This window comes from Pteropus medius, unplaced genomic scaffold (genome assembly GCF_902729225.1).
Source record: "Pteropus medius unplaced genomic scaffold, Ma_sr-lr_union100, whole genome shotgun sequence".
NCBI lineage: Eukaryota > Metazoa > Chordata > Mammalia > Chiroptera > Pteropodidae > Pteropus > Pteropus medius.
The window spans coordinates 2252919-2275031 of record NW_024344371.1 but is presented as its reverse complement, the minus strand read 5'-3'; the positions used below and the strand labels follow the sequence as shown (position 1 = coordinate 2275031).

At 43.4% G+C, this 22113-nt stretch overlaps 1 protein-coding gene and 2 long non-coding RNA genes across 7 annotated transcripts in view; 1 reads left to right on the top strand and 2 right to left on the bottom strand.

Moving 5' to 3' along the window:
* The window catches only part of HHAT (hedgehog acyltransferase), a 177253-nt gene extending 173454 nt beyond the window's left edge, over positions 1–3799 (bottom strand). Inside the window, exon 1 of one of the 3 annotated variants that reach the window (XM_039870324.1) lies at positions 3621–3799. The gene's annotated coding sequence lies outside the window, so the exon portion shown is untranslated. The remainder of the gene's footprint in view (positions 1–3620) is intronic. The other 2 variants (XM_039870323.1, XM_039870325.1) reach the window with 2 other exon arrangements.
* LOC120608498 (uncharacterized) lies at positions 3405–11940 on the top strand. 3 transcript variants are annotated; one of them, XR_005654407.1, is made up of 4 exons: positions 3405–3546; positions 5923–6026; positions 8887–9031; positions 11267–11940. It is a non-coding gene; the product is annotated as an uncharacterized LOC120608498 (long non-coding RNA). The 3 variants fall into 3 exon arrangements; XR_005654408.1 differs by lacking the exon at positions 3405–3546 and adding an exon at positions 3887–4195; XR_005654409.1 differs by lacking the exon at positions 5923–6026.
* LOC120608499 (uncharacterized) lies at positions 6022–13153 on the bottom strand. Its single transcript, XR_005654410.1, has 3 exons — positions 12997–13153; positions 12468–12724; positions 6022–6417 (listed from the first exon to the last, which is right to left on the bottom strand). It is a non-coding gene; the product is annotated as an uncharacterized LOC120608499 (long non-coding RNA).
* Between the last annotated feature and the right edge of the window lie 8960 nt (positions 13154–22113).

The following is a 22113-nucleotide window of genomic DNA, read 5'->3' as shown; positions in this document are numbered from 1 at the left end:
TTTAGTAAGTGATAGCACAATTTCCAAAACAGTTATACTATCTTTCATACCTATCAGCAATGTATGAGAGTTCCTGCTTGTTCATATCCTAATCAGCACTTAGCACTGGCAGTCTCTTTGATTGTAGCCACTCTGATAGCCCATTATAGTTTTAATTTGCATTTCTCCAATAACTAATGAGGTTAACCACCTTTTCAAATGTTTCTTAAAAATCTGCAGATTCTCTTTTATGAAGTGACTTGCCATTTTTCTATTGGGCTGGCCATCTATTTCCTAACGATTTGTAGTCGTTTCTGCATTCTGGGTATGAGTTCTTTATTGGATATGTGCATTACAAATAAATACCTTCGCCCATTCCGTAGCTTGCCTTCCCACTCTCTTTATGGAATCTTTAGATGAACAGTTCTTACCAATATTTTCCTTTATAATTAGTGCTTTTTGTATCCCATTCAATAAACCTTTGATTGCATCTAGGTCATAAATATCTTTTACTTTGCTTTCTTCCAGAAGAAGCTTTATTATTTTAGTTCTCACATTTAGCTGTATGAGGTATCTTAATTTTTGTATATGGAATGAGGTAGATCATCAAGATTCATTTTGTCCATATGGATATCCAACTGGCCCACCATCACTTATGGAAAAGGCTATCCTTTCTTCACCGCACTGCAGTATTGCTTGCGTCATAAATCAAGAGGCCACTATGTGTGAGCCTGTTTATTGATTCTCTACTCGGTTCTGTGGTCTGTCTAGCATCGTGCCAATGCCAACCAATATACTTCATATCGATCTAGTAGCTTACATCATCCAACTTTGCCCTTTTTCTTAGACTGCCTAGAATTTCCAAATAAAATTTAGAGCTGGCTTATTAACTATTTTTGAAAAACACCTGCTTAGGTTTTGATTGGAATTATACCGAATCCATAGAGTTATTATGCGGAGCAATGACATACCCTCCATTATTTTAATTTTTTTCCTCTCCGTTATTTTAAATCTTTAATTTCTCTAAACAGTGTTTTAGCTTGCAAGAAGTTTTTATCATGAACAGGTGTTGAATTTTACCAAATATTTTTTCTCCTTATTCTGTGTATGTGGTTAATTACATTTATTGATTTTCTAAGATAGACAAAGTTTACATTCCTGGAATAAGTCCAACTTGGTGATGATTTAGTATTCTTTTTATAGATGTTAGATTTGATTTACCAATACATTGTTTTAAGACTTTCACATCTTTTTTGTGAGAGTTTGGCCTATAATTTTCTTGTAATGTCCTTATCGAGCCTTTGAACAAAGTTACGCTGGCCTCGTAAAAGCGGCCAGGGAGTGTTCCTTTTTTTTCTCTTTTTCGTTTTTTAAAAATGTTTGTAATAGTTCACTAGTGAAGCCATCTGGGCCAGGAAATTTTGCTATAGAAAGGTTTCTAATTTCTTTAATAGATACAGAACTACTTAGATTTTCTAGTTCTTATGTCTTAGGTAAGGCATATTTCAAAAATCTGTCCACTTCATATGAATTTTCAAATGTATTACCGTAAAATTATTCATAACATCTTAAAAATCTTTTAAATGTCTGTGGAATATGTAGTGATAACTCCTTTTTCTTCCCTGAAATTGATAATACTATACGCCATTTAGGTTCATTTCCATTTAAAAAAAAGAAAAAAAGAAAGAAAAAGGCTGTCGTGTGCTACATGACACACATCTACTATCATAGGAATATTCTTGAATTACCCACAGAAAGAACAGAGCAGGCAGAGAATGTGAACAATCCAGCAATTCCCTCTTGACAGAAATAATTGTGATCTTGATCAAGAAGTAACACTAACTGAAGGAGAAGGAAATAGCTATTGGTAATGATCTAGGGTGGACAGTAAGACCTCAGAAGAAAAATGGTCACTAAGCAGTGTCTGTAACCTCGGATTCCCTCCAAGATGTCCACACGGAGAATTCAGGGGGCCATAAACTTATTATTTTTCTCAAACATCTTTATTGTCACAAACCTCTAACTGCAATTCAGGATTCCATTTGGTTATAAACGTGGACAACTAATCAAAGTAGTAAGAGCATTTCTGGTGACATTCGCACCAGTAACAGTCACAAGATACTTTCATACCACAGTGTAGCTATTACAAATACTGCAAAATATCATTTATATGGGCATCACTACTTTGAAAGTATGAGTTATTTGATACAGAACTGCATTTTGTTACTTAACGAATTAATAACCACATAAAATACTTTATTACAATTTTTTTCCACACTATTTTGATAACTTTGCTTCTATAGAATTTGTAACCCTATGTATTTTTCAATGCCTTTTAAAAAATTGACTTCCCCAGATTCCAAAGAGGTCCATGGCACAAAAAGGCAAAGAACCCCTACAAGAAAACAAGGATTTCATCCAAGCCAGGGGATTCCAGCGCAACATAAAACACTGCCAGTTTTGCACTAGAAGCAGGAGACACACAGGTGAGTAAGGCCCACCCTGGCTAGTTCCTGATGTTACCTGCAGAGCTTCCACCAACATCTAGCCACCCACAGAAATGACTGCTCTCTCCAGAGACTTGGGCTTCACCCTAAGTTAGCCTTTATAACCTATTTCCCAAGGATGGAACAAAGTAAACAGTAGATGAAGCACACTTTGATCCAGAAGGAGGAGTACTACTCAAATGTCCTAGTTTGTGGCTTTGGCTTCTCCTCTAAGCCTTTCTTTATTTACTGTAACGTTTAGAAACAATGTATTTAAAGCACCTGACAAACACATCGTCCTGTTACTTTTAGTTGAATCTTTCAGGTCAGAACTGACTGTCCTTACCCAACATGTAATCTTAGTTAGGGACTGCCACCAAGAAAGGAGGGAGTAAAAAAGAGTCGGGGGGCGGAGGATCATGCTTATTCTTCAAATTCCAGTATGAAAAGCACCACCTCCTTAGTGAAGTCTTCCCACTGAGCGACTTCTGTTCCCACGGCACTTACCACACTGAAGTAAATGCCTAGCTCTGTGAATGAATGGATGAATGGTACAAAACAGAAAGGGACAGAAACAATGAGTCTCACCCCCAGATAATGCAAACCACCGAGAAAGCCAACCCACCAGCCTGACTGCCCTGATCCCAGAGCCATGAACCAAGGAAGCAGCACATTTCTTAAGATCGATGCCATCCTAGTACCTCTCCCGCTCGCTCTGGTAGGGATTGCGGGAGGACATCCTTTCCACACAAAGATCGGTGCCACCTAAAGGCTAAATTTAGAAGAAAAGAGGGAAACTGAGTCCGGAGAGTAGAAAGCTAAAGACATCTCTAACTCTGGGGGTCACTGGAGCCGCAGCAGTCAGGCAGGCGCACTTCTAACACGGCCAAGGGGACCAGCGTCCGCAATTTTCCGCACCCGGGAGGGAAACCCGGGACGCTGGCAGGGGCATGCGTGGACGCGGCGGGCGGGAGCGCAGCCTTGGCCGCGGCGCACGGTCCTGGCCCCCGGCGCCTTTGTCTCCGCTGCCAGACCGGGCACTTCCTCTGTCCCGCCCACGGGAGCGCACGTAGGAGCCGAGGTAGGAAACGGAAAGCGTCTTGTGCATTTCTTTTTTTTTCAACCGAGTCAACCAAAGCAAAAAAAAAAGGTCACCTACAACGTTCCCGGGACCCGCCACGGTCACTGGCTACCCACCTCCGGGCTGTCCCCGGCGGCAGCGGCGGCGTTGGCGCGCGCCCGGCACCCCTCTCCGCGCTTGCGAGTGGCGGCGGCGGCGGCGGCGGCGGCCTCCCGGGCAGCCGCCCTCTCTCCCCCGCGCGGCAGTTGGCGGAGCGGCCCCGCGCGCGCGCGCTGGGGGCGCGTCCCTGCCGCCGTGCCCGCGCGCCCCCGCTCCCCTCCGCTCCCGGCGGCCGGGCTGGGAGGCGGCCAGCGGGCCGGGGCTGTGGCGAGGAGGCCGCACTGCCAGCGGGGACCCACGAGAGGGCGTTCTCGCCCCTGCGCCCCGGGAGTGCCTGGCGCCGTGCGGCCGGGGCCCCAGGCCTCGCTCTCCGCTGAGCTCCCGGTTCCCGTTGCAGAGCCATACACGGACCTCTCCGCCACCCGTTTGGCGTTTTTAATTGCAGGCCTGGGGCTGCCGGCGGGTTTGGGAGCGGAAGTCACCTGCAACTCGAGGTCACCTCTAAATCCTACCCCAGTGGTCCCTGCGTACGTGTTGCAGGAGAAAGGCGGTAGCTTGGTGGGGTGGGAAAAGGGCGGGCTTTGCATCCCTGGTTGCCCCCGAGCTCGCTGTGTGAACTTAGCCCCTGTCCTCAGCGGAAATGAGCTTCCCTGCTCTCCTTGCGAATTATAGTGAAGAACAAATGGGGTGGACTTGATAAACTGTAAAACGACTTAAAAGATAATCACCACTGCAGAATGTATACCAATGATTTTAAATGGGTTGTACAAGAACGGAGATCTGAAGCGACCTCAAAGGGACATAATTGGGACAGTGACTTTATGCCGAGTGTTGTCAGAGGCCTCCAACGCCATGCCTCCCGGAGCTCCATAGGCTTACCTGAACAGGAGAATCTCACCTGGGCCCTTGTTAAAACCACAGGCATCTGGATCTGTCTTTAAACGGAAGAAATCAGACTACCCAGGGGAGAAGTGTCTCTGGTGGTTCTATGAACAGGTCAATGTCGACGACGCTGCCTTAGGCAGCCGGAAAACACAGGCTGCGCTAAGAAATTTAATCTAGCACCCATGGAAACGGTCCAGGAGATTCTTTTTTCTGGTTGCAAAATTCTCTGGGAAACCAGACTTTAAACTCTCTCTCTGAGAACTGGTCCTATCTTTTCTTTCGGCTCCTCTGCTTCCACCTCCAGCAGGATGTTGTTCACAAAGTACAGGATGATGTTCACAAAGCAGGTGTTAGTAACTAGGCCCACGTGGGGATGCTAGATTTAGCAAATAAAACTACTGGATACCCAATTAAAATTGAATTTTAGATGAACAACGAATAAGCCTAACTACGTAGTACACGTCAGCAACAACATAACATCTGTTTTCAAAAATTTTCGATCTGCAATTGGTTGAATATAAAAATGCAGAACAACAGTAGGACGGACTATATATACTACATTTTTTTTCCATTCATCCATCCACGGACATTTGGGTAGCTTCTACCTTTTGGCTGTAATGAATAATATTGCTATGAACCTGGGTATACAAAAATATCTTCTAGACTCTGCTTCCAATTCTTTTGAGTATATACCCAAAAATGGCATTGCTGGATCATACAGTAATTCTATTTTTTAGTTTTTTGAGGAACCGCCATACTGTTTTTTTATAGTAGCTGCACCATTTTAAATTCCTGCCAACAGTGCGCAAAGATTCCAATTTCTCCACATCCTTACCTCACTTGTTATTTGGGGTTTGGTTTGTTTGATTTTTGATAGTAGCCATCCTAATAGGTGTGAGGCGATATTGTGATTTGATTTGCATTTCTCTAATGGATTAGTGATGTTGACCCTCTTTTCATGTGCTTATTGAGAATTTATGTATCTTCTTTTGAGAAACGTCTATTCAAATCCTTTGCCCATTTTTAATCAGGTGGTTCGTCCTTTCGTTGTTGAGTTGTAGTTCTTTATATATTCTGGATAGTAACCCCTTATCGGATATATGATTTGCAAATATTTTCCTCCTCTGTGGGTTGCCCTTTCACTCTGTTGATTGTGTCCTTTGATGCACAGTTTTTAATTTTGTCGAAGTCCAGTTTATCTGCTATTTCCTTTGTTGCTTGTGTTTGGTGTCATTTCCAAGAAATCATTGCCAAATCATTGAGCTTTTCTCCTATGTTTTCTTCTAAGAGCTTTATAGTTTTCATTCTTAAATTTGGGCGTAATATGCATTTTGAGTTAATTTTGTATATGGTGTAAGGTCCAAATTCATTCTTTTGCATGTGGATTTCCAGTTTTCCCCAAAACCATTTGTCAAAGAGCATAGACATCTTTTGGCCACAATTTGGAGCAGAAGGGACAGATGATGGGAAGACTATGTTGCTGTTGGAAGTGAGAGGTGAGAAAATTGGAGAAAACCAGTGTCAGAGTCTAAACACTGGGGAGAAAGTGGGGGGTTTTTTGAGGGTGGGGAGAAATGGGGAGGAATTCTCTCTCGTCAGTGCTTCACACATAGGCAGATATGTGTAGCCTTCAAAGATCTGTGCCTGTGTTAGAGTGGAAGTCTCGGGCCCCTGGGAATCCCTGCCTTGGAGCCAGACGGCCAGTCCCGGGGCCAGGCGTGGCCATAGCTGCCTTGCCTTAGAAGGCTTCTGTTCTGACCGCACAGTAAAACCAGAGAGAATCCTCTGTGGAGTTGAGAAGCAAACCATGGCTTGAGTAAATTGGGCAAAATTGATGATAATGGAGGTTTAAACAAGGAAGCCAATTTGTTCCTTGGTATTGTATTTCTTTAAAAGCAAAAAAAAAAAAATCAAAATTAGTATGGAAATGTGAGTAATTAATGGTCAGCCACTCTTTATATCATTATTTTAATACTAAACCACTAATCAGGCACCTGCCCTGGGCATGGTTTTCCTCTGGCCGTCTCAGTGGGAGGGGCCTGAGTGTCCCAGCAGGGCCTCCTGTCCAGACAGGCAGCCCTGAGCACCTGCAGCCACACTCCAGACTGCAGGACTGGTGCTTAGGAAGGATTAGCCAGGCCAACTCAACTATGACTCAGTTGTAGAAATTATACTCATTCAGTGGAGCCACAAATGGTTGTTACGACTTAATTGATAAAGACTTAAAGACAAAGGAGTGAATTTCTAATTATGGAATTTCGGGCACAGGCGATAATGGAGAGCTATTCAGAAGGATTCAAGGGCTTTCCCAACTCTCACCACCTGGCACAGGCTCTCATCTGCTCCACCTATGAGGATGGAGGCCCGAATTTACGGTGATTCTCAACAGTCATCTTTGAACCAGCATTTGTCCAGCATCTACTTTGCACACAGCACAAAACTGAATGCTGGGGGAGACTTCTTTTTAAGTGAAAAAAACAAGACTTTTCCTGCAAGAAGCTGCATTCTAGCTGTAGATTCACCAAATATACACAAAACAACTAGCAAGTAATATGCACATTTTAAATAATATAGTCTAAATGACCCACAAATACTAATGAATAGATTCCTATCAGTAGTCTAAAATACGTAGAGCACAAGTCAATGTCACCTCTTCCCAGACCACACAGGCAGAATTAACCCCTGCCCAGTCACTTCTTTATTCTATTCCATTGTTCACTTATAGTTTTCTATAGCACTACCAGTCTCTGAACTTCCTATTTATTTTCATATTTACTATCTATGCCAGCATTACTCAATCTATTTGCAAGACACAATGCATCAGTAGATTGTAAAGCTAACAGCTCACAACCAGACTTAATTTTTAAACAAAAAGTAGAGTAGTGGAGACTAGGGAATGGAATGGAATGGAATGGAATGGAATGGAATGGAATGGAATGGAATGGAATGGAAAGTATGAGAACACATCACTGGATTTTTAGTAAGAACTGTGAATGCTGTTGGAAATACTGCATCCAATTGCTATGAATAGAATAAGAAAGTTAATGGAAAGCTATGATGAGTTTCAGTAGATGAATACAAGTCATTCTATCCTCTGCTAACAACTATCTCATTTGATTTTCTGATATATGATGTGAATATGACCATCACCATTATAGGACAATTAACAGAGTCTATATTTTATAATAACATTATTCTGCTTTCATCATAAAGCATCTTTTAAAAAGGACCTTATGAAGTGGGATATGTTTTAGGCTTGCATCAAATATATATATCTAATTACATTGGCATGCATTTCCCTTTAATGGGATTTCTCTTTACTATTAGAAAAAGAATGATTTTTCTTTACTATTAGAAAATTAGAAGAATGCCCAAGTTCAAGCTCCAGGTATCTAGAACTGTAAATAGAGACAATGTTGAGGAAAACATTGACCATAAGAGTAAGCTTCGAGTTCATCTAGAATGAGGTGCATTCTAAGAAGAAGAGTGCAAGACTGTAGAAGGCAGATTAAAACATTTTTTCTATGTGTAAAATGCAATCAAAGTGACAAACTCCAATATATTATTTGCAATGACACCTTCAAAACTAATAGGACACTTGGAAACACAGCATGCTGGACTTGTCAACAGCCCCTCAAACATTTTTAAATGAAAACAAAGGATGAAAAATTATTGCACAATTTCATAGTTGCTCTACAGACTGTTAATGAGATTTAGTTGCATATGGTTCAGCAAAAGAGAAAATGGCTTACACAGATGTTGAAAAATCACTCTTCAAACATGAATAGATGTAATGCATATGATTTTTAAGGCTAAAGCAGCTGATAAAATTTACAACTCTTTGGGATTATACTAGTTCTAGTCAAATCTGCACTCCTGCAGAACCTTCCAAAGCCATGTTTCTCGTGTAGTTAAAATCCAATAGAGAGCTCGAGGTCCATCCCAAAAAGAGGATGGATGCTGTATGTTATTCAACTCTTCTAGTTTATGCAAGATGGCAAGGATGTTGTTTAACTTCACACGCACTGGATCGGACATATTTACAAAACTGGGAAAAAAAATGCCTCATTGGTGAATATCTATTAAAGTGGAAAAATAACAAAGGAATTAGGAGTAAAGGAGTCAGCAGTTATGGCTAGAAAACATAACAAAGCTGTTATTGTTAAAAGCTACTAATAACACGTGCTTAGAAATCAACATCAATAGGAATTCTACTTGGCATCTCTAAAAATAATTCTGCTATATCTCATGGAAATGTTAAAACAAAAAACAAAAAAAAACCCAACGCGGTGAAGGTTGTTAAATTTGTCAAAGAGGGGTCATTGAATAGCTAAAATTTTGATGTGTTTTGTTCAGGTTGCAACTAACCAGGCCCTCCTGCTGGAGTGTACTGAAGTTCACGGATTGTCCTGAGGGAATCCAGGGGAAAGTATTGAGCGGTGTTAATAAACTCATAATGACAGTCACATTTTTCTCGCTGAAAAGCAATGTCATTTGGCAGGTAATCTCTTTGTCAAAGATGAGGTTTGGGATTTCAAATTGGTATATTTAACTGATGATATTTTTAATGAACTTACAGTGATAACTTTATGGAGAAAACAACAATAAAATTCAGCAAGTCAAACATATCCAGAATTCCAAAAGGCATTTTGTCATGGCAAGTTAAGACTTAAGCAACCACCCTCGCTCCTGTTTTTCCCAATATTGTTGTGACACATTGAAGAGGACGTTAGTAGACAGGGACTGAAATAAAATTAGGGACACTGTTACATTTCAATTCTCAGTTTTAAACGTGTAGCCATTATTTACCAGAAGAAAAATTATAAATAATAGGAAAATTTTTCAGATGGAAAAAATCATTTTCTTTTAGGTCAAAAGACCTAAACTTGGTGCCCAAAAAAGAGGCAAATGAATTCTTGCAGCTTAGTTTGCATTAAAGAATGATCACAAAACAGTAAATTCATCATCATTTTAGAGTAAGATTAACAAAGCATTTTCATTGCTAGGTAAAAAGAATGCATTGATACTATTATTCAAAATAACCTATTTGTATGAACCAGGATTTTCAACCATTAAAACTGATTAAAACAAAGGAGAGAAACCATCTCATGAGTTTATGCATGAAGTATTGTCCTTTATGTTCTGGACTGGAATAAACTGAGCAGCAGACAAGCACACCTATGCATTAAATAACATCTTGCCTAATTCTTGTTTTTGTATTGCTTATTTGGGAATTTTTTTTCTAAACTTCATTCAAGTATTAGTAATTAATAATAAAAGTAAATTAATAATTTTGTGTTTTTAGTTTCTTTATACATAATAAGTGTTGTTCTACAAAACTTTTGATTCTGTTGCGTGGAGCACAGGAGGGGGATAAGGAATGTCCTTCATTACTGTGCAAAAAGTATTTCCTCCGGGAAGTTATGATTTAAAAGAAGGTTGAAAAGTATCAGTCAGTGTCTGTCCTCCCCCCAAATCAGCCCCTACAGGATGTAAACTCCAAAATGGCAAGTCTTGTTCACCAAATCTCCAGCAGTATGTAGAATAGTGCCTATTATAGATTCAATAAGTATTTGCTGAATGAATGAACTAAACAAATAGGGAAAATATCAATAGTTGGTAGTTATCTTTTGTTTGCGTTATCCAGGCATCTTTTCCCTTTTATAGATGTGGGTTTCAGAAAAAATAAAGAGAAGTTACTATAGGCATTTCCCATAAGGGCCTTCAGGTTGCTGACGCCCAGTGCCTTCAAGGTGGGGAGAAGAGTGTGGGTGACCTCAAGTTCTAGGGCACAGGGAGCCCTGGCTGGGGAGTGGCTGAGAACAGGAGGGACCATGTGCAGGTAGAATTGCAACCTTGCAATAAGACCATTGCTTTTCAAACTTAGTAGAAAGCAGCTGTGCCTTTGACAGGGTTGTTGGGCTCTTTGGGGGCTGAAAGAGAGAGTCTAGTCCCATCCTTCATCTTACAGAGCTGGAGTGAGCACAGAGGAAGAAATGGACAGGAGAGATGTGGAGGGAAGGGTCGGACTTAGGTTAGCTTTTGTTTCCTTTTTGTAAAATGGAGATAATATTTGTAGCTATCATCAAGATGTTATGAGGATTAACTGAAATAATAAGTGTAAAATGCTAAGCACAGTGTCTGACCCATAATATAAACTCAATCGTTACTAGCTGTTATTATTACTATTACCAATAGAACATACAGTGTTTGGAAATATTAACTGAGATTTTGTTTCTTTGTGCTTCTGGATGCCAACTAGCCTTTTTTCTACCATTCTGTCATATGCTATACACATTGTTCTCAGACACAAAATAAAGCTGAGAATAAAAGTCCATTGAATATCTGAATGGATTTATTTTAAACTTATAGTTGTGACAACATCTTGAAAGACAGGATTTTCTTTTATTCTGAAAGCTGTCCATTTTTAGAAAAAAACAAGTGTGGAACTGTTTTCTGATTTTTGGTATGGGGCCCAGAACCAAGCCCCAGGGGAAGTGGACCATGGAAACCTTCTATGAGGGCAGTGTTTTTCAAACTGTGGGTTGAGACCTATTCTTGGATCATAAAAGTGATGTATTAGGTTAAAACCAGCATGAAAAGAAATGAAGTGAATGGAATAGAAAATAGAATACATTGCGAGGAGGAACGGTAAATATTGTTTCATGAGGCTGTTGCTTCATTTGTGTCTTGCACGTGTACTCAGCCGTGATGTGAAATGTGTTTTCTCTTGTAGTCACAGTCAATGAAATTTAACGCCACCAAAGAAGCCATAGCTGAGGGCGTGTGGCTTCAGAATGTCCCAGGGAGAAGGACAACTCCTAGGAGAATTGTCACATCCAGAATACTGTTGGAAGAGCAGAGCAGCCATAGTCTACGGTCGCCACATAGACCCCTGGGCATCTTGTCAAGGTCGGGAAAGATCTGAAAAGTTCCTGTGGTTACTAAGAGGGATGTGTAAGAGGTGCTGAACCAGACAAATAGACCTGAAGGAGCTGGAGTCTGGATCGTGAGGATGCAGGCAAAGGGAGGTGATGGTGGAAACTTGGACATCGGGAACTGATGCTGGCTCATGACAATGGGACCATGTGGAAAGAGTTGCCCGTCAGTGGAAGCTGGTGTGGACAGAGCATCATGATGCGCTGGACACTGCTTTCCCCCACCCCCCAAATTAGGGTGACGCAAAAGTTCCAACCTCCAGATGCATAAAAGAAGTAGAGGGCATAAGAAGAGGGAAACTCCTGGATAGCTACCCAGAAGAGACCACATTTGATCCTGTTTTAAAACAGAACTGTCTGAGTTTATCCTGAATTAGGAAGGCTACATTTTCTGCTGCCAAGCAGACATTGGATATTGGGTTGCTGGTCTGAGGTCAGTTCTAGGAAAATAAAGTTACATCTTCGAACACCAGGGGCTGTGACTGTATAAAATATCAAACCAGACATGTTATTATTAATGAGGCCTGTGGGTCTGGCAATGAGAAAGTCATGAGCAGTCTCTAAAAGGGCAGTTTCCATGAAAAGGTAAGGACAGAGCCAGATTGGAATAGAGTAAGGACAGAGTGGTCAGAATAAATTGCTCTTCGAACATACTTGGCAAGGTCAGTGGGTGTGGAGCAGCATGAAGAGCAGAGCTGAGGGCAAGCTGAGTTTAAGTGGAGAAACCTAAGAATTTATAGGCAGAATTTGTAGGCACCTGAAAAGGGCTTACACAGACCTATATCTTGGGTAAAGTTCAGAGCCAGGGCTAAAGATAACTTCCAATGTAGTACATACACATCGGAAATAAATATATTTATTTATGTGAAAACATAAAATTAGCAAAGGAAAGGTGATGTCACACAAGGGTGCCATTCATTATGGTACCTGCAGGATGATGTATGAACTTGGGGGAAGATGTCAGTTTTGGTGTGTGTCTGATTGGTGCTGATCTTTTACCTCTGTCTCCAAGCGCCACCTCCTTCCTGGGGCCCAGATCTGAAGGATCTCGGAAACCCGAGACCATGTGGGAAGATTCCAGAGGGTCTCCTCCTAGGAGCCTCGTTCGATGCTGTGGCCCAAACATCTCCTCATCAGATGCCATTGCTCAGTGCCTGCTGAGTTCTGCTGGTCCCTGTTCTCTGCTCGCCGCTCTGCTGACCCTTCTCTGTGTCCTCCACAGTCATTCCAGTTTCTCCGTCCCAAGGGACAATTCGCTAAAGGAACGCCCAAAGGGAGAGTCCAAAGTGAGGCAAGCGATCTTTTCTAAACAACTCCTGACTTTTCCCAGGGAACAAGGACCGTCTGTCTCACCCTGGCACCCATTCCACTCTCCCCACCCTCACCCTCCTTGTCAAAGGCATCTCTGAGGAGGCCATGACATCACTTCCTTCAGACGGGTCAGGGTCACCCACACAGGGCAGCCTTTGGCCACCTATCCTTGCGGAAGAAGGGCACCGACCACAGATGGGCACATCCCCAAGCTCACCTTCCTTTCTCCTCTGGGTCACTTCCAGAGTGGGTCTCAGAGGTCTTGTCGAACTGGGCAATTTTCAGAGTACTTTATGTCTGCGGCTTGCTTTCCTCGGCTCCCTCAGAAGCTGTGAGGAACTGCAGGGATGACAAGGCTCCACTAGGTGGCGGCACAAGACCTTGCTTGTTTCTGTAGGCGAGGATCTGGTGACAAAGAGACCATACCTTCCCCAGCTGCTGCTACTGCTGCTGCTGCTGTTGCGTGTGTGTGTGTGTGTGTGTGTGTGTGTGTGTGTGTGTGTGTGTGTGTGTGTGTGTGTGTTTAGGGTGGACGCTCAGTAGGGAGAATGTGGAGGCAAAGACAGAAGTTTAAGAAAAATCAACATCAAAATACCTAAATTTATGAAACAGGTAACTAGAAGGTTATTTTTTTTTTTAAATAATTTTTCTAACTAATTTTCTTTAATGGAAGGAGCTCAGAGCTACTAGGAGCAGAATTCCCTTGATACCTTTAATCATTTTTAGATCATCAGTTCTTCAGCAGAGAAAGTGTTAGCCTACTAACATTTCTGCCTCCTGAAAATGAACCAGAAATAAGGATGTTGCATGAGCTGCACTCCTCTTAAGAATCTGATTCATACATTCATTTCCATTCATAATCAGAATTTAATGAATGCCTACTATGTGCCAAACCTCGAGCTAGGTGCTGAGGATATAGCCATGAACAAGATGGACGAGACTCCTGTACTCTCACAGAACTTAGGCTTTCAAAAAATGCAGACACACAGAAAAGATTGCAGTCAGTCTCTCCAGCTCGTCCATTCTATGATTCCATGACTAAACCCTTCCTTTGCCCAGCCCTCACATGTAGAAGGATAGGATAATAAGGAGCACTTAATCTACCAAAATTAAATGCACACATGTTTTCTGGAGTAGGATTGTGATATACTTTCCAATATTGGTCATTAAACCATCAGTTCCATGAAGAAACGATGCTGCCAAATTTCCAAGCCTCTCTCCCTTATCCATCACTCCTTTTTAAGTGATCTACCAGGGCCGGGACACACCATCTAAAATGTGGACCACTCCTGAGGCAGAAAGAGCAGCGGGCACGCTGAAGACTGAGACTGAAATACTCATTTGGAAAATAGGAAAGAAGCGTTCCAAAATCCAGGATCCCAAGATTGTGGAAAAACTCAGAATATAAAGGTGTGGCATTTTTAAGCACTGCCAAATTTATTTCTCCAGCCAAGTCAAACATGACACAATGGAAGCTAGCTTCCAGACTCCCCATATGAGAAAGAATAAATTCTAGATTCAGTGTGGAAATCACGATTGGGTCTGGGAGTTGTCTGGCCTGATCTGCCAGAGGGCAGGGAGTGCTCTGCACGCATGTGTCTGCACACACGAGCACATGTGAGAGCTGGTTAGAGGAAAGGCTGCCCCCGTGGAACCAGAGCAGCAGTGCTGGAATAAGTCATGTAGTTCATCTCCTCCTTTCGGAGATGCAGAAATCAGGCCTACGAAAGGTAGGGTCTTGGCCAAGATCACAGAATCACCATTATTGACAGAACTAAGACTCTAATCTAATATCTTGCTCCTAGCTCACAATCGCAGTCTATTTTATCTGTCCTACAAGTGTCGTGGAGGTGTTGGTTGCCTTTCTTATTCAGGTGTACTTGATTTTCCTTTACACGTTGTATTGATTAAATGGTGGTGTCCCTCCCCCACAAATGGTATGTCCACCTGGAACTGTGAATGTGACCTTATTCAGCAAAAGGATATTTGCAGATGTAATTAAGTTAAGGATCTTGAGATGAGATTATTCTGAATTAGTGTGCTCCCTGAATCCAATGACAAGTGTCCTTACAGGTATTTGAGGGGAGACCGGAGTGATGTGCCTGCAAGCCAAGGAATGCCGAGGGTGGTCAGCAGCCACCAGAAGCTTGGAGAGAGGCATGGAGTGGATTTTCCCTGAGCTTCCAGAAGGCACCAACTTTGCTAACACCTTGACTTGGGACTTCTGACCTCTGTGATAATTCGTTACAGCAACTGTGGGACACTAATGTATATGTATCTCTTGGTTCCCTTCACTGCCTTTGTCCTTCCCCTTCCTCGCCGCAGAAAGGAGTTCGCCCAGTAACACGAGTTACGAGGGGCCGTCGCTAATGGCAGAAGAAAGGTTGCTTAGGGATGGTGCTCTTGGAAGGATCTGAAAATGTGGGACACCATAGAACTGCAACCTGCACTAAATCCTCAGTAAGGGCCCCTCGGATGCCCTGAAGCTGTCTCCAGAATGATTCAAAAAGAAAAGCCAAACACAAAAGGTAACGATTGTTTTTCCCCACCCTGGATGCTCAGTGTGGTCATGACTGGCTTCGTTAGAATTGTGTTCTCTCTGCTGCTGTCCTGTATCGGTGTCTGTCTCCAGCCATGGTGGAGGTTGGCTTGTGGACCAGTGTCATGGACCAGTGTTTGTTCCCCTCCCAAACTCTTATGTTGAAACCCTAACCCCACCGTGTGATGGTATTAGGAATTGGGAGCCTTTGGGAGCTAATCAGCTTTAGATGCGGTCTGAGGGTAGAGCCCCACAATGGGGTTAGTGTCCTTATAAGAAGAGGAAGAGGCCAGCAAGCACACTCTCTCCGTCACGTGAGGACACAGCAAGAAGGCAGCCGTCTGCAAGCCAGAATCGGGGCTCCCACTGGAACCTGAACATGCTGGCACCTTAATCTCAGAACTCAACCTCCAAAACCATGAGAAATAAAGGTCTGTTGTTTAAGCCACCTGGTATTTTGTTATAGCAGCCCAAACTGACTCAGACAGACGAGAGATACCCTTGGCGTTGCCTCAACACTTGTCTACAGATACACATAAGAGCCAGAAACTTAAAAGCCAGTCTTAGCAGTTAGTGTCTGGAGAAACCACAGAGCAGCCTGTCCACTGCAGTAAGCAAAATGAGGAAAGGAAGGGACTTTGATCCTTTGAGAAAATACCTCAGGCCAACTATGAGCATGAAAATACTAGAGAGGGACACAGCCAGCGGCGGTGACCCTGAGAGCCTGGGGAGGGGTCCTTGAGCTGCCCAGCAGTACCGGGCAAGCAGCCTTCCCTTCAGCAGAAACACTGACAGGCACACAGCCGGGTCCTTGGCGTCCAGCCTGGTCCCATCCCTGATTTTCTCACTTGGGACCGGGAGCAGTTGCATTTCTTCCCCAGCTCTCTGAAGTCTGCTCCAAGGCAGAGGCGGTCCTTTAAAACCAAAGAGTCAAAGAGCCGAAAAGGACTTTCAGGGTCATTCCAACTTTCTGTCCACCCTGGGAAATGACACGGAGGTCCTTCCCGCCCAATGAGCCTTGCTGCCGTCAGAGCTCGTGCTCTCTTGCTGCTCTCCTTAGAAAGTTCTTTCATCCCAAGGATGAGCTCCGGTCTTGGCCTGTGCGCACTGACCGGAAGCAGGATCTCCTCTGGGGAAACATGTGGCCTAAGTGCTTGCTGTCACCCTTCCGGGCTATGGACAATCCCCTGGAAATCGCGGGGGCCACCCACCAGGAAAACACGGCAGGACCCTGCAACGGGGTGGCACAGGAAGGGCTCCGAGACCTGTGGTGTCGATAGTACAGGTGCGTCACTTCTTGTCCCCTCGCACGATCCAGCCTCCAGCCCTCGGGAGCAGGGCTAAGTAGTAGCTGAAGTAAATTCTGGCATATGTGGCCTGGGCATCGGGGCGCAAAGACCAGGACGAGGCTAGACCAGGCAAGGGGACCGTGGCCAGGGGATCTTTCCCTGACAGTCTAGCGTGTTCGCTAGTATCTCAGTTTGATCTGTGTCACACATAGTCTCAGAGAGACGGGGGAGACTGTGACATTGGTCAAGTTCAGGTCACCATAAAAAGTCCCTAAGGTTTGGACTGAATCACACAGACATCAGGAAAAAATAGATGTGCCCTTCCTTTGAAAAACCCCCAAAATGGAACTTTTACATAACAGATATACTATATAAACAGTGATCATTCGCCTTATTACCCAGATCTTTTTTGGGGGGGTAGAGGGGACGTTTTTGTGGGTGGGGCGGGCCATGCCTTGAGAGAGCTCAATACCTTGAGTGAATTTAAAATAGAAATGGAGTTATAAGTAATATCATAGGGCAAATCTATTGCACAATGCAACGCCTTCAAGTTTATTTTTCCTTTTCAAGTGGTTTGTTGGCAAATATGTGGGTGGGAAACTGGATCATCCTTTTGGGAGGATTTCTCTTTGTGTTTCTCAATGTTGCAGAAAATAAACACGCAACTTTAATTTGTTCCCCAAAGAGGAGATAATAAAAAACAACCACTCCAAACTAGTCAAAGTTGCTAGAAGAGCCAGGAAATAGCTCTTGTGGTTTGTTAGTTTGTTTGTTTTTCTTCGTAGTTTTCCGGGAAACATCATCAAGACAGTAGCTGCCCTTTGGGTAGCACATTCATTCCAAGAGCCAGAGAAATCGATGCATTTGCTGAAACTGTGTCATGTCCTGAGCACGTCTTCCCTTCTGAGCTCAAGGCACCCCCAGGCCTGGGCTCAGAGAAGTGGCTCGAACAAGTCAATGGCGCCCTCCTAAGGAAAGCAGGATAGCTGGTGGCAAGTTTGGTTAGGAGTTACGTGGTCTGATGAATTCCACCTTGTGCCCAAACTGAGATCCGCACATGGCAGAGAACGTACCTAAACTGCAGGGTGGACAAAAAGAGTCCTTTTGTGGGTTTTCTGCGTGGGGCTGAAAGAGAAGGGAGAAAGTTGATGGACCACTGGTGAGAGCGAAAAGCAAAGGCCGGCATGGTACTTGTTCTGTACCTGGCACCTTAGCTCAGTGTCTGAGCCTACAACAAAGGTCTGTGAGCTGAAGCTATAGCTTGGTCTTCATGAACATTCTTACATAGCCAAGGGACCAGCATGAGCAAGCAGCTGGTCAGATGGGCCAGGACATAGCTTCACTCTGGCCCTCGTGGATGGGCAGCTTTGGTCACTAGATTTAGTTGCCTTAGCTTGCATGCTGGAATTCTGACTGTAGTGGCTGGAAGTTGAGGCCCTGGGGAGACACCTTCAAAAGGCTTTGTGGACAGAGAACATTGGGTGGGGTCGGGGCCAGAGAAAAGGGGATGCAGCTAGGGGAATCCGTGTGTTGGCTATCATCACCAGGTCACTGTTCATAAAAACATGCGAGATATCTCTATGGAGTCTGCGTGGGACTTTGTTGAAACAGGGAGGTTTCCATCGAACGCGTGGCAAGAGTCAATAAAACTTGGGTTACTACTGTTGAGGTGACCCCCTCGGTACCAAAGGAAAACCAAGATTGAAATTACATCTCGCCTATCAGGCTATGGTTTTCAAACTGTGTTTCACAGTAGCCTAAGTGTCCAAGGCGATCCTCAGGAGAGACCTTGAGATTGGGGGAGTAGCTCATGGCAGGTCCTGGGCCTGCCACCACCAACTCAGCCGCGACAGACACCTTCTCATCTATTTTCTCTACGGTGAGAAAGGTCTTATAACTTAACAAAAAGGGCCTCATAGCTTAAGAGAAAGGTCTTGAACAGCTCAGCTTTAGGGTTCTCTTGACTAAGCCTGGTGACTTGTACATAGGAGATTTTCAATGAATTCTATATTTTTATATACAATCTAGCCAAAAGAGGATTGGAAATAATAATAACTTTTTATTAATGGGTAAGACTACAATAAGTGATTTGTTTCTAAACTATTTTGAAAAGAACAAAGTAATTTAAATATTAAGTATTGGGAATACTATTTTATTTCTTTTGCACAGACCAGAAATGAACAAACACAAATCATAATGTGAGATCTTTATATTGATTCTTCTCATTGGAAATAAGCAAGCTAGTGAAAAATCATGAATGCATTAGTTATTAACTATATTTCAAAATAATGGTTGGTCGTGTGGGTCTGTTGAACTCTTGTTGACTAATTTTCCATAGAAAGAAAGAATAATGACCGACTCATAAATTGTGTTTCTATATGCATTTTGATTAATAGAGATTATTATTGATTTTAAAGGGAGGGGGGAGTTGAAAGAGTAAAATTCCAATAATAAATAAACACTGTCTGAATGTTAACAGTTTTGAATGTCACTAGCCTAACACTTTATAACGCACAGATTTAACAAGTATTTTCCTCCAGGCAGACGGTCTCAATGAATATAGTTTTGAAACAGCAGTACATTTTGAGGCACAGCAAAAGACTTGACTTTTGTTGCTCTCTGCGGTAAGCGGATGAACCATTTATAAGAACCTCCCCATTTGTATAACTATGTCTGACCAGATGGGCCTCTCCAGGGCAGAGCATTCTTCCGAGGGCCAGGCAAAGCTGGCCAGATCAACATATTTGAAAAAGGCCTAGTCATAAATCTATCAAGTCACCTCTGACTTGAGCTAAGCCGCTCAGCAAATATAACCACGAATGATCTTCTAGAATGTTCTTGGGAACTTTACTTGGAAGATTTTGAAAGGTAGATAAAGTTCTCTGAGAGTCTCCTCACCCAATAAGATTTCTCTGTTTTGTTTAGTACAGGTCATAGCTATAAGGAACTATTCTTAAAAGGGGGGTTAGCATCATCTAGAATTCCAGATTAGAGCCAGTTGCACCACAAGCTGGGAGGAGTAAGGGTAACTTGAATCAGAATACATGGACCAGACGCGGCCTCCCCTGCGCAGTAAGAGACCAGTCCAAGAGACGTGGCACAACCACTGTCTGTTGCCAAGCAGGCAAAGTGATACAGCAGGGTCTGATCGGAAGGGGCCAAATGGGAATCCAGTTTCATGAGTTCTTGGCAGTGGCGATGCTCACTGTTAGGGGTAGACTGAAATGTTAACAGGAACCAGCCGGGCCCATGTGAGGCGTGAGACTGGGATTAGACCCAAGTCCTGGGAAACTGAACTGGCAGCAACCAGCTAGGCGGCTGGAACACAGGCTGGGCCTCCCTTGATGCCAAAGACCAGGGCAGAAGGGACTAAGCAGACAGCCTGGCTTCTCGTGTGCTTCTCTTTTTTTCTGTTTTATAGCCAGCTTCAAGGCTGTGCTTAGAGTGCTTCCACCACAGGCAAAAGGCAGCAGCAGAGGGTCCTAACATTCCTGTCTTGACAGGTGAGAAATGCAGCCTCCAGGATGCGCTTCTGTGAGCTGTAGCCAGGACAGGGAGAGACAGGGCTGGGGATCACTGCAAACCATATGGTGATGCTGGGCCTAGAAAGTCTTGACTGTAGAGCAGCCAAACTTGAGTGGGACATTTTGCACATTAGGTGTACTTCTTGGTAGACACCACCGAAGCCCTCGATTCTGCATCTATGTGTTGAAAATGTGCTTTCATTGAAAAACCAAGATGAGCTTTTCCCTGGCTGAACATACACAGGTGAATTCTGCATTTAGCACAGCTAACCACACATTCTCTGAAGAATGTTTGAATCCTTTGGAGAAGTTTGACAAGGTAGTGTTAGCCTTCCCATTTTCCTCCATAAATAGACCACATCTTTGCTTTTCTGCATTTTTCCCCAGAGGCTGGGAACCGGGCCCAAAAAAAATGTTGAAAAGAAGGGGTTTTCTAATGTAAAACATTCGGATCCATGATTAAACGATACTAAATGTAAATATGCAAACTCACATCCCGGTCTCGCCTCTTAATTTTTATCAGCCCAAAAAGCAAGAATCCAGAAGCTGCTCCAAGTCCTGAGCCTAAAAGCAAGTACCTTTCGCTGTCTGGAACCAGTTTTCACCGTGCCGCACAGCCCCCTGGAAGATTAGCCAAGATTGCTTTCAACCTACTACTTGCAGCTGCTTGGAATTCCACACTGATGCTTTGCTGAGAGCAGAGCCGAACTGGGCGAGCCACACAGTAAACACATGAATCTCTGCCAGCGCTGGCATCTAACAGCACCAGGATTTGCAAACATGTTGAATTGCTATTTTATTCAATAAACGGAACTTACAATAGAAAATAGATTTGGAAGTTACATCAAACTTGTTTATCCTGTTATGGTGGGCTGGGTAAAGCTATTGTGCTTTGGTTATGGAGGCGTCTGTGTCAAGAAGAAGCAAGAGGCATTTCTGCCTTGCTTTCCTAGCCCCGTATTAAGCACTCAGAGCACACTAAGGCCATACCTCTTCCTTTAAGACCTCTTCCCTCAGCACTAACTCCATAGTTTAGGTCAACTAATGCTAATTACGCCCATATTTCCAAGTCTCTGTGTTATTCATCGATGCCACTGTTCCATGTGTTCTAAGAAAAATATATATATATATTTATATATAATATTTAGTGGAAATATATATACACATCTATATATGTGCACGTATGTATGTGTATGTGCGTGTGCAATGTGTGCATGGATATATGTAAGTTTCCTCATTGTCAAGGCTGTGTCTCCTCCATCGGCTAAGAGCTCTCCAAGGTCAGAGGGCTGTGTCTCCTCACTCAGTCTCAGAGGTTCCTGGGATGATGCTGCGCCTTCCTCACAGTCGAGAGGCACCCTCTGGCCCAGGACTAGGAGCCCCCAAACCCTGTCAGGGAGGGCTCAGGAGCGAAGAGGCAGTACTTTCTCTTTGCGACCGAATGAACAGAGGGCAATGAGCATAGAGCAGAGCACACAGGAGGAGGAAGAAACTCAAAGATTGGCCCACATAATAGCTGCACTCACTCTGCCAGCGTTTTCTGTCTGAGCGAATGGGTGTGGTCGTTGTAAGGAAGTGACTATTCCCCCAAGTAAATAGGGTATGCTATTTGGTGCAAAAGGAAATTGTAAGAGAAAGTGTCTCATTTCTGCAGTTTGAAAGCAAGGAATGTCTGTAGTCTGGGTGTCTATTTACACTGCTTTTCAGCAATAAAGAGTAACATTACCTTAATAACCCGCTCATCTGAGGCAGGATACTTAAAGCATCAGAGAAAGAGGCATTTACTCTGATGAGCCACTTTCCCCAAACAGCACAAGATCGACACCATTCGCCCAGGAGCTTTTTTTTTAATTTCTAAAAATATTTCCTGGTTATGACATGTGATCTAACAAACAGGCACCCTTGGCTCAGTTTCTGCAATGGCTAATGACACCTTGATTCCCACCCCTGTCAGGGGGAAAAGGGAAAATAAATGTAGCACT